Raw genomic sequence first — 4,596 nt, forward strand, 5'->3', positions numbered from 1 at the left:
TTTTACCACTTGACATCTTTATTATTTGTAAACCTTCTTCTGTGATAGTTATTTATTTATTTGACTATTAATGTGATTATTTATTTATTTTTGTTTTTTTTGATTATTTATTTATCTATACGTATATATTTTTATTTGTATTTTCCTTTTATTATTTATTTATTTTTAATTTTTTTATTACATGCAATTATTTACTTATTTATTTATTTATGACCCTTTTCCGATCTGTGATATAGACCTAAGTTGCATATATGTAGAAGTAGTAGTGACCTGTGATATCCCAGTGGGAATTAGGAGCACGTAATAATACCTTATTAGCAACTTACTCTTCACCTGGCAGTCATTACCATTTCCCTGCCGAACGTCCCTTACTTTTACAAAGGCATGGCCGCCTTATGTAAGTAGGAATTTAGAATGTACATTTGGTATCAGACATACTTCTGAGCCGCTTTACAAAGTAAGTTACTAGTAATGCAGAGCAGTCGCTCGGAGTAGTTCGGTGCTTGGAAATAACTTCGGCTGCACGTTATTTTGCAACTGACAACGTAATGTGTCTTCGGAGGTGTTCATTTTGCCCTTTACTAGTAGATGACATTGGCCATGATGACAATTTTGGTACTAAAAACTGAAAGAAAACAGGGCTTACCTCGCAAGGTGCTTACCTATTTTCCCAGTGGGATAGTGTAGATACATATGTATATACGTGCATACATATACCCAGTGATGACCAGAACATGAAGATAACTTGGAAGGCCGGCGTTTGGTCGTGGGTCGAGGCCACACGTTGGGTGAAGAAAGAAAGAAGACTGGCAAGCTGCGTTTTAATTCTTTTACGCACACGCTCCATGATGCCGGCACCATCGGCGGTCGCGAGCCTGTAACAGCAGCCTTTACAATGAGTAGGTGTGTTGGTGTACATGTGTGAGTGAGTAAGTAAAGGAAGTGAAAGTAGCCATAAACCCTTTATCAACTCAACATACCAACTGAGGTGTGAAACCTGGCTAACCCTGCGGTTCGATAAAGCAGTGGCGTGCGTGTGGGTGTATGGTTGCATGGTAGTAAATTGAGTGGCCGATCTTCGGAGATTTTTGAGTGGGTGCGGCATGAGTGACACGCTCGGCTAGCTTGGACAGAATAAATTAGAGCGGAGGAAGCCCGAAAATGTTAATCATAAAGTCACGGTGCCTTGTGAAAGTGTCGCGCGGGATAAGCGAAATTATCAAGTGTAAAGTGTGTGTGTGTATTTATATACAAAAAAAAAAAAAAAAGACTAAAAGCGATCAAGTATAAAAAAAATATAAAAAAACGGCATCGTCCTGGATACCGCCAGCTAAACGGGATCCGAAGTATATATGTATATACATTGGTGCTCAAAAATAGCGGATATAGAGGTAAGTTTATTTGATTGTTATCCCAGATTAACTTTAAATAAAAGAAATGGGTTCCTCCTGTTGTGCTAAGATTAATGCGTGACCAATGAAAAAAAATTATATATTATTAGTTGACACTTGTGTGACTTCCGTTTGTTTTTTTTGAAAGAAATGTATTCCCACTCAGTTGAAGTGCCAATGAAGCGAGCCGAATTTGCAAAAATGATATACGAATAGAAAAAAAAGGTATAATAATTTTGGGGGATTACGCGGTTGAAACCAAAGGTATGGCGAATTACATATGTATGTACGTATATATATAAATGGAAAAGGAGGTACTTATTGGTGCGAAATTTGGTTCGACTAACATTCGAATGTATCAGCCTATGAGGTTAGCTACGTACGTATGTGCACACAGGCGTACATATGTAACGGGTGATTTTTTTGAGGTTAGGATTTTCATGCATTAGTATTTGACAGATCACGTGGGATTTCAGACATGGTGTCAAAGAGAAAGATGCTCAGTATGCTTTGACATTTCATCATGAATAGACTTACTAACGAGCAACGCTTGCAAATCATTGAATTTTATTACCAAAATCAGTGTTCGGTTCGAAATGTGTTGAATGTGTGAAAAGTTGGCAGAAAATCCGCTTTTTTATCGACAAATTTTGTTCAGCGATGAGGCTCATTTCTGGTTGAATGGCTTCGTAAATAAGCAAAATCATGCGATTTGACGCCTTTAGACTATTTTTTGTGGGGCTACGTCAAGTCTAAAGTCTACAGAAATAAGCCAGCAACTATTCCAGCTTTGGAAGACAACATTTCCGAAGAAATTCGGGCTATTCCGGCCGAAATGCTCGAAAAAGTTGCCCAAAATTGGACTTTCCGAATGGACCACCTAAGACGCAGCCGCGGTCAACATTTAAATGAAATTATCTTCAAAAAGTAAATGTCATGGACCAATCTAACGTTTCAAATAAAGAACCGATGAGATTTTGCAAATTTTATGCGTTTTTTTAAAAAAAAAAGGTATCAAGCTCTTAAAAAATCACCCGTTACAAGTATGCGCTCTATTATTTAGAGGTGATTTGAATGCTATGCACTTTTAAAACCAAAAACAATGATAATTCACTATCACAAACACTCAAGCTCATTCCGCGCCTGGCAGTTTATATGCATACAGAAGCATGAATATATAAATGCATTTTTATTTACTTCTAAGCCTCTGGCACGGCAACACCGATTTGAAGTCTAATCTCATCCTGCACTTTGGCAATAATCAAACTCTCATTGTGCGTAACATTATCGTTTTCGATTTCAGATTTTAGTATACTTTGGCGTGCAGCCTCAGCCTCGTACCGCAAACCTTCGGAATCCTTGTATTTGTTGCCAGTTTGCCCTTAGGCAAGGACCATACCTTCTCCTTACCATCGATATCGATGATTTTGGTGGGGCACCAGAAATCGATTAGCTGCGTGTTTAAGATTTTGGTTTTTTTACTAAAGAACTCAAACATTTTAGATAAACCGAAATCCTACCGTAATCTCGCCTTTGCTGCCCTTGAAGACTGCCTTATTCGCCAACTGTTCCTGTAAATCTTTTTTTCTGTTAAGTCATAAGAAGGAAAGTTAATAAATCTTAAAGGCAAATTTGCTTTCAAATTTAAACACACTCACGTCAAACGGTCAACATGACTTAAATCGAAACCAAATGCCACTTCCACCTCTTTGATTTCACCCAATGCACCGCTCTTGATCTGCTGGCGCAAATATTGATAAGCTGGGAAGAAACGTGACCAAATTGCTTCCATAAGGAAAAGTTTTTGCTTTTGGCGAGATCAGTAAGCTGCTTGCTTCCTTGTAATTCATGCATAGTGGCTTTTCGCACAATATATGCTTGCCATGTTCAAGGTATAGCGAAGAAAGTTCCAAGTGCTGTGGGTTCAAGGCGCCAATGTAGACAATATCTGAAGGGGAATACACATAGATAAGGTTATTAATATAGCTTAAAAGGAATAAATCGACTTGTTGTAATAGCATACAAATTCTCTAGTTTTTGGCGAGTTATGCTGGAGTGACGGTCCTTGGCCAAATATAGCATATCTGGGTCGCTCCGGTTAAGTTTTTATGTATCTAATCGTTTTCCATATCAATGGCTGAGTGGAAGAGCGGCCTATCTCGGCAGCCAGTTAGAAAACGCCCTGTGTCAGAAAATTTTTCGACTATTCGCTATTTTAGAATTTCATTGAAAAGCGCCCTATATCGGAATTCGGTTCAAAAACGTCCTATCTCAGCTGCTGATTAAAAACACCCTATCTCAGCTGCCAAATCAAAAACGCCCTATGTCAGCACATCTTTAATGTGTTTTCGTTTGAGATAGGGCATTTTTGAAGCGAATTCTGAGATAGGGTGTTTTTAAATCAAATTCTGAAATAGGGCGTTCTTCAATGAAATTCTGAAGTGCGGCGCTCTTGAAAAGTTTTCTGAGATAGGGCGTTTTCGAACTGGCTGGCGAGATAGGTTGAATAGGTTGAGAATAACCCCATTATATTTTTTCTAAATATTTTTTTTTTTTTTGTAGAGAGAGGGAGTGTAAAGTCGCTTGCATTTTCCATGGAATATTTATAATATCGAGAAATGTATTCTTGGCTTAGATGTTTATTAATATAAAATTTACGAAAGCCAACCAATTTTAAAAAATATCAAATATAAAGTTATCTCTTCTATACCCAGCGCAACGAAAATGTTCCTTGCAATTATGAGAAAGCCTAGATAATGTATTGTCGAGTGCAAGTTCAATACAAATACATACATATTTTCAAGTGGCTTTAGAAATAATCAGAATAACAAATAAATAGCATTTTGATGAACTTTTTTTTAAATAATCAGCACTTCATCCAAAACTTAACTTCGATTGCATATAGTTCGGCCGCAATTTGCAAAGACGAGCAGTCACATAGCAGTGCACATACAAAAATAAAATGAGTACTGTTTAAGTCGAAATTAATAGCGCACTTGAAAAATTTTGTATGTACATATGTAGCTATAACAATTTTTAATAACACTTACCCACATCAGCGAATTCGGCCAACTCCTTATAACTGCCAAAAGCATTTGGAATTTCATGTAACTTAGCAAATTCCTCAGCACGATCCTTTTGGCGTGCAGCCACCGCAACAACGCAATGCCATTTTAACTTTATTTGCAATCTGTTTGAGAAGAAA

The 4,596-nt window shown here is 37.4% G+C and overlaps 2 protein-coding genes and 1 pseudogene across 3 annotated transcripts in view; 2 read left to right on the forward strand and 1 right to left on the reverse strand.

The window, feature by feature from the left end:
* Positions 1 to 4,596, forward strand: part of LOC118740980 — a 545,588-nt gene that overhangs the window by 529,063 nt on the left and 11,929 nt on the right. The gene's annotated exons all lie outside the window — the stretch shown is intronic.
* Positions 1 to 4,596, forward strand: part of LOC118740981 (mucin-5AC-like) — a 130,956-nt gene that overhangs the window by 3,748 nt on the left and 122,612 nt on the right. The gene's annotated exons all lie outside the window — the stretch shown is intronic.
* The window catches only part of LOC118741992, a 2,587-nt pseudogene continuing 425 nt past the window's right edge, over positions 2,435 to 4,596 (reverse strand).

The sequence above is a fragment of the Rhagoletis pomonella genome, unplaced genomic scaffold, assembly GCF_013731165.1.
Source record: "Rhagoletis pomonella isolate Grant_MI unplaced genomic scaffold, Rhpom_1.0 Rhpom_scaffold_00006, whole genome shotgun sequence".
In the NCBI taxonomy this organism is placed as follows: domain Eukaryota; kingdom Metazoa; phylum Arthropoda; class Insecta; order Diptera; family Tephritidae; genus Rhagoletis; species Rhagoletis pomonella.